The sequence below is a fragment of the Cyprinodon variegatus genome, unplaced genomic scaffold, assembly GCF_000732505.1.
Source record: "Cyprinodon variegatus isolate N-32 unplaced genomic scaffold, C_variegatus-1.0 Scaffold236, whole genome shotgun sequence".
Taxonomy (NCBI): domain Eukaryota; kingdom Metazoa; phylum Chordata; class Actinopteri; order Cyprinodontiformes; family Cyprinodontidae; genus Cyprinodon; species Cyprinodon variegatus.
The window spans coordinates 459,055-467,599 of record NW_015150689.1 but is presented as its reverse complement, the minus strand read 5'-3'; positions in this window follow the sequence as shown (position 1 = coordinate 467,599).

The window sequence follows — 8,545 nt, the reverse complement described above, 5'->3', positions numbered from 1 at the left end:
AGTTTAGTTTAGTTTAGTTTAGTTTAGTTTAGTTTAGTTTAGTTTAGTTTAGTTTAGTTTAGTTTAGTTTAGTTTAGCTTAGCTCAGTTCAGACCTGGGGTCCAGTATGTGTTACATTTATACGGTAACATTTCAGCAAAAGTTTACAAAAATAAAAGCAAACAGGTAACGTGTCTCACAAATACAATAAAAAAAAATGAAAAAGCATAAAACAAATATATGCATTATATGTAATTAAACATGTGCTGCGTCATCTACATGCTATGATGTTACATACACTGCAAAAAGGATCAAGAAATAAGTAAAAATGTCTTAAATTAAGTGTATTTACCCTTGATTTAAATAGGTAAATTTGATAATTTGCCAATGGAATTAGTATTTTTACCCTTAAAATAAGATATTTAGATAATATGCACTTGGAATAAGACAATGCAATTCTGTTTTCTTATTTTAAATCTAAATTGTCTTGTTCCATTGGCAAAATATCTCTTTAATCTCCTCAATTTAAGAAGAAATGCAATTATTTTAAGGATAAATGACTTATCTAGATTTTGATTTTTTTCCAGTGTACACATACAATGAGGACTATATATAACACATATTCATGTCCTACACTGTATATTACCATATTATGTCACATAAACACACTCAAACACACATATATATATATTATGTTATTTATCTACATCTAAATATAGAGTATATTTATCAGATGAGAGCAACAGATTAACTTTTATAATGCTAAATATGTTTAAAAATCTTTCATCTTTTTTCTTTTATTTTACAGTCATTCACTATTCTTTGCATTTCTGTTGCATGAAAAAATTATGAAATTGAACTTTGTGGATAACATAACAAAATGTGAAAATGTTCAATGAGAAAGAAACCTTTAAGAAGTATTGTATGTGAGGTTGTAAACTAGCAACTTAATGAGCATCTTTGAAGAATAAAACAGACGGTAGTTCAGTTTTATGCATTCTTGTTATGTTCAGGCAAAAAAGTTTTACCACAACATGTATGGCTATAAAACATCAGCCTGCAAAAATGTCTTAAATAAAGGGCAGGAGAATGAATCAGCCGACTAGTACCTGATGATTAACCTGTTTGGCAGCTTCAAGCCTAATTTCTGCCTGGTTTGACTGCTATAATGTTTTCCACAGAGAGAGAGCATTTAAATTACTTTAACAAAAAGCTCTGGAAAAAGGGGTCTAGTCTGCCTTGAAGTTTGCTAGTGTGTCAGTCAGATATTATACTATAAAAGTTGAGGAAATTCCTTTGTTCTGTCGTTTCTTTGTCGGATTTACTCAGAGGGAAAAGTCATAAGGATAAATATATCTGCTGCTTCAGGCCATCTGGTAAAGCAATGCATTAAACATTCTCTTTATATGGTTATTATTAATGTCTTTCAGTTTTAAAATGTATTAGTAGTGAATGCAGTTCACAATCGCTTTGCTCTTGGAGTGCTATGCAGAAATCTTTGGTCCCTAAACTTTTTTACTTTTTTTAACACAAATTTTTATTACTTTTACTGAGATTTCATGTGATAAACCAAAAGAAAGTGCTTTAATGTCACAGTTAAGGTAACGATTCAATGGTTTTTGATCGATTTTACAGGAAAAACATCTAAAATTGCAATAATCATTTTTCTTCAGTCTATCTGAGGCAATGTTCTCCAAATCTTTTGTGATATGGATGCTCTAGATTTGCAGATCTAGTCTGAATAGAGAATTTCATGTTTTTCCAGAGATTCTAAATAGAACTATGTGGAATTTTACCTTAATAACACACGAAGATGCTTTGATTTAAATCTGTCCGGCTTTATATATATATATATATATATTATTTATTTATTTATTTTTTTTTTTTCAGAACTAGTGGCTTTTATTAACAGTGTTACAGGAAAAAGGGATAGCAGTAGGGAACACATGCAAAGACACAGTACGGTAGGTTAAGGGAGAAATTCTCAGCAAATCAGGCGACTGTTACACCACAAACCACACCTTCTTGCTACCATATTTTGTTTCTTCAATTAATCAACCATCACTTCATACATTTTTTAACCTTTTTTCTATTCTTAAACTTATCCTTATTTAGCTGTTAGTGGAAAATCACCACAAACAACAGAGATAAAGACCTCAAAACATGAACTTCTGTTAATTTATCAATATAATGTATTTCAATGGTTAAATTCACTTATCGAAATAAACAAACTTTCCAAGAACCTGGTTTATATGTGATTGAATGTGAGGATGTTTGCTCTGCGTTTCGCTCCATCCATCCTCCAGTCAGTTTGGACCTTCTCTCCTTCCTGTAGAGAAGCATAATTTGGCCATCACCCTGTTTTACAGTGGGCCCTGTAACACTGGAATGAAACACACAGTCATGTTATCTTTCAATTCCTGGAAAATAAATGTAAAAAAAAAAAAAAATTCCATGTACTTTTTAAGGGAAAACAAAACAAAAACATGTTTTCAAAGTATTCCTGTAGCATCAGAGTTCCCAGTCTAGGAAAAATCCAGGGAACAAAATAGTAAATCTAAAAGCACTCATTTAAGGAAGCTTTTTTAAGACATCATGACAGTAATATAGCTATGATATGAGCTGCTCTATGTTCCAAAGCAGCTTAACTTCTCTAAAGGGCTGCAAACAATGTGGGTAACCAGCATGAACTGAATGTTACCCTAAAATAAATCAGTCGCAGTAATTTTCTTTATACTCTCATTTGATTAGAAAATTATATTTCCATTTACTTAATAAATCGGAACAAACATCACATTTCTTAGTGCTTTTTCTCTGCTTTTAATAGAGATGTTGAGTGAATTAACCTCCAACTCTCACGTGTCTCCTAAAATAGCTTGAGTGAAAAGAAGGTCTGTTGTATGGGGGCTGTCACAGAGCCTTTTGGGCACAGAGAAGATGCTTTCCCCTCCCACAGCCTTCCCACTGACTGCAGCATGCACAAAGATAAAGGCATGTCAGATGCAATTGCCATAGACACACAGCGGCCATGACATCATTCTACAAACAAGTAACCCCCCCACCAGCTCTATGAAGAGTGGACGAGAGCAACGTGTGGAAGAGTACACAAACCCAGCACCCTTTGCATGCTTTGAGCACACAGAGGAAAACTAACATGAGGAATGATGTCAACTGCTTTCCCATAGAGAGGTGGTGGGAAAAACTGAGGTACCGCAGGCAGATGACCCTTTTTTTAAAGCAGGTTCAAAAGAAATCTTGGGCTACATGGATGAATATTTTGTGTTACATATGACACAAAAAGGATCAAAGATAACTTGACATTTCATCATGGAGTTTTGATATGACACAGTTTAAGACTGTTATTAGCAAGCTTTGCAACAAGAATATTTTCATTTTGTTGTCAGCCACAGCAATAAAAGTGTAATGAAAGCTAAAATGGTGCTATTCAAGGTGACTTTCTATAGAACAGGTGTCTGCTCTTTGGACTCTCTATAATGGCTCTTAATACTGATATAAAAATGATATAAAGAACTAAACTAATTAACAAATACAAGTCTTAGAATCTATATTATATATAAGTATATTGAATATAATTTTCCCAATAGGGATGAATGACATCAGTATAATTATTGAAAAAGTTGTGTTTCAATATTTAAATACCTTCTTATCAATAACCAGCTGCTTTGATGTCTTCATGTCAGGTTCCCATGCCGACTACAGTACAGTGACTGCCCTGATTTAGGTGTTAAATGACATCCATATAAGTTCAGATTGTGGACAACAGTGCTGGTATTGTTGGACCTGAGTGCAGCGTTTGATAGTGTTGATTACTCGATTTTTTTATTGTGTCTGGATCACTGGGTCGGCCTTTATGCTACAGCACTGGAATGGTTTAAATCCTATCTGAAGGACGGGGACTTTTAAGTGTCAGCAGGGAACTTTAAATCAGAGACCAGAAAAATCACATGTGGGGTTCCTCACGGCTGCACTCTGGGGCCCTCCAATTCAATATCGACATGCTCCCCTTAGCTCAGATTATAGCAAACAACCGGATCAGTTACCATAGCTATGCAGACAACACACAGCTTTACATTGCAATATCACCAGTTGACTATGAACTAATCAGAGTGATGGCTTTATGCTTAGAACAAATCAATATGTGGATATGTCATAAATTTGCTCCAACTGAATAAAAACAATTGTGGGGTAATAATGTTTAGACCAACATGAGGAGACATCCAGAGTTAGCTCACAGTTTCAGCTACTATAGCTAGAAACCACTGATTATGGCTGAAATCTTGGTGTCATGATGGAGTCAGACCTGAACCATCAGAGGCCATTACGGCAGTTACTAGTCAGCCTTTTGTCACCTGAAGAATATTTCCAGGATTAAAGGACTAAATTCCAATCAGGATCTAGAAAAACGCATTTATCTTTAGTAGAACTGATTCAGCAACAGTATCTTCATGGGTTTGCCTAAAAAATCCATCAGACAGCTGCAGCTGTTCCAAAACCCTGCTGCTGTCCTCACTAAAACTAAGAAAGTAGAGCACAGTAGTCTGGTTCTGAAGTCCTTCCCTGTAGCTCAGACAATAGACTTTAAAATCCTTATGTCAGTCTACAAATCACTGAATGGATCAGCACCTCAATACATAACAGATCTGTTGTCAGTTTATCAACCCTACTCTATAAACCCTAAACTAGAACTAAACATGGAGAAGCAGCATTTAGCTCCTATGCTCCACCTATCTGGAACAAACTCCCAGAAGACTGTAAATTTGCTGAAAGCCTTCTTTCAGCACTTAAAAAAAGCTTTAAAAAAGCCTTCTTAAAACTTAAAAAAAAGCCTTCTTTTAAGTCCAACTTTTTTATTTGTTTTACTACCTGCTTTTATAATGCTTTTCATCTTTATTTGTTTTTATTTACATTTTTCTTTTTCTTCTATTTTATTGTTTAATTCATGTAAAATACTTTGAATTGTCTTTGTACTGACTTGCGCTAGCAAATAAACGTGATTTTTCGGTTATTTTTCTTTTAATTTGCTTCTTTTATTCTCATTATTTTATTTACATAAAAAATATCAAATTGAAGAAAATCCATGCTTCATTTTTATGAATCCTTGTATCACTTTTCTCATTTTAAAGCTAAAAACACAAACAAACTGTTGGTTCTTTAAGATGGCAACGGATTTTCTATGGCAGATATCTAGCAAAAATAATAGGATGTATTTTCATTAAAAGGTCATGCAACATTATGCGTTAAGCAAAAATGCTCTTTGGATGTGAAAGGCTGCATAGCACAGCTGAGACTGGTGAATGTGCTTGGCTTTACAAATGCTGCCCTCTGCTGGTTGTTCCAAAAAAATCTACTTAATGTTGACTTTGAGCACATGGCTGCTTTCTATCAATGTTTAAAATTCAGCCATAACATTATTACCTCTTAGAGATAAAGTGAATGACAATGATTGTTTATTAAACATATAACAAATAAAACTTATCAATTGCAAAACATTATAAATGTTTATGGTTTTACACAGAAATATTGCTTCTAAATGCATTTAGCCAAAGTGTTTGAAAGAAAATAAAAGAAGTTAAGCCCCAGAAAGAAGCTAAAAATGTGGACTAATGAGCATTTAGGGGAACATCTTCTCACAACTAACCTGAGAATTAGATTTATTATTATCAACAATCTCTATAAACACCATGCAGAGATGTACAGGGTGTGTTTGTTTTGAAAAGTGGATGTTAATGTATTTACTAAAATAAACTCAAATAAAAATTCAGGAATCCAAACTAATCTGTGGGGTATTACTTCTTATTAACAGTATTAACGCTAAAACGTGTCGAGTTAGAAACTAGTGTGCAATTTTGTAATTTGAGGCGCTGAACTTTCACCAACACAGACCTGTGTGACTTAAAGTAATAGCTCCATGTGACATCCTGCTTTGTTTACATATACCTCACCTGCTGATGTTCTTCTAACTGCATAGATAACTTTGTTTGCAGATGTGGGTAGAGTACACAACATTAAGCTCAAGTTAGAGTAGCACTACTTTGAACATAGTTTTACTCAGGTAAAAAGTAAACTTCCAAGAAATTACTCGAGTAATAGTAAAAAATTAGTTAGTGGGAAGGTTACTCATTAATCATAGCATTTGATTGACTTTGTAAAAATATGTAATTAAACAGACCAAAAATACAAAGTCTTTCCAAACTTAGTTGTTTCAAAGTAAAAAAAAATGCAAAATTTATTGTAAAATAAACCCAGGCAGAAGACCAACTTCTCCAAATCTAACTTTTCCAACACTTAACCTATGAAATTAATATTTACATATATGTTATATACTATATATGTTAGAGTTGGATAAACTACCTTACAATGACAATTTATTCTTTAACTAGATTATTAACTATATATAAAAAATGAAGGTTAAAATGTGCTTGTTTTACATTCAGTGAAGTTACTCATGGAAGAGTAGCCTAAAACTCCCAAGTAAGACTAGTGCCAGTTTATAAAAATATTACCCAACTAAAAGTTGAAAGTATGTTGCAGTAAAACTACTCCTAAAAGATAATTTTCTTCCAAAGGCTGCTCAAGTGTAACTGAGTAAATGTAACTAGCTATCATTTGGGAAATTAACACTTTCACACGGCAGGTCATTTTATACTTAAATTTTTTTCCCCAAGCTGCAAAAATCAAATTCAAAACATGTTCATATCAAGTATTACTCTCAGAGAAGAATACAACTTTCCATCGGCCACATGTTCATTCTGTTTAACTGGTTTGAATTATTCCTAAACCTTTTGAGAAACATCTTCTCTTCTTCTCTTCTGCCTGCGGTCAATCAAACATGCCTCAAGCTTCCCTTTCACACCTCAGAGGTTTGATCTTCCTTTTCTGACATAAATCTTTTTAGCTTCTTTAGAATGGTTCTCAACCAAATAGGAAGATGGTGATGCTCCGTTTGCCTCCTGCTTCCATCTATTTGTCTCTATACAACAGGTTGAGAGAGAGACCTAAAAGCCAGAGCAGAGCAAATGTAAACGTACGGCTGTATGTGAGTTACAGTTTCCAACATTTAGGGTTTTTTGTTTTTTTTTATAACCTCATTTTATACATCATTCAGCAGCCTAATGGCAGTGGGAAAGAAACTGCTCTGGAATCTGCTGGACAATTGCCCTTACATCCCACATCATGAAAATCCTGGAGAAACTCCTGCAGGTCCTTCTTAGTAATCAAACAAGCAGCTGTGAGGACCCCCTGGAGTTTGATTATCCCGATGGGGTTGATGATGCCATCATACACCTGCTTCAACAAACCCACAGTCATTTAGACAAGGCAGGCAGCACTGTGAGGACCATGCTCTTTGATTTATCCAGTGCATTTAAACCAAAGTAAGCCTGACTTACTTTGTGAGAAACTTCAGAAGACTAAGGTGAAGGCATCAACAATTGCCTGGATCAAATACTACCTAACAAACAGCCCAGTTTGTTAAACTGAACAGTCAACTATCTAATCAAGCAGCTGCAGAGGAGCGCCACAGGGGACAGTTTTCTCACTATTCCTTTTTACTCTGTACACATCTGACTTACAGAAGAGAACAAAGTCCTGTAATCTATAGAAATACTCGGCTCACTATGCAGGCATTGGCTGCATCAAGGATGGACAAGAAGCTGAACAGAGAGTTGGTGTGGAAACAAACATCTGATCCTGAACATGAACAACATGAGGGAGAATACTGTAAATTTCAGAAGAAACAGGAGCAAGTTGAATCCTATTAACAACATGGGAGAAGAATCGGAGGTGGTTGAGGTGTTGGTGTTCATCTGGACAACAAACTACACTGGAGACACAACTGGGATGCAACCAAGAAAGGACTGTATTTCCTAAGGAAGCTTTCAGCATGGCTAATAAGAGGCTGCAAATCTTCTACAAATCTGTTGTGGACATTGGGATCTCCCCCTCTATCATCTGCTGGGTTAAGAGCATCGGAGCAAATGACTTGTGTATTCAAAGTTCAACTCTGTCCTACGAACTCCTCTAGAACCTCTGGAGGTTATTTTAAAAAGAGGATTTTTTCATAATATGAAGACAATCCTGAGCACCTTCTTTATTAGACTGCAGTACAACAGAATGTCTTCAGTCAGAGATTTCTCCAGAGCCACTGCAATTGCTACCAGAGATCCTTCATAGCTACAACCATTAAAATCTATAGCAACCTGTTGAGGAAACCCATATATGACTTTTAACAACATTAAATTTTGATTTTGGGAATTAAAAAGTTGCCCTGTGACGGACTGGAGCCTTGTCGGAATAAGTGGGAGAGGATGGATGGATCTAAAAAGTATTTATGAATTGAAATTAAAATTAAAGTATTTTAAAAATTTGTTGAAATTATGATTTTCTTTTTAAAAAAAATCTATTTTTATTAATAATTTTGAATAGTATGATAATGTTAAAAAAAATGTAGAATTTTTGTAAGGATTTTGATTCCTTACATTTCTTTTGTCAATACAGCGATTTCAAAAGCTATTTTTTATATATATATATATATATATATATATAT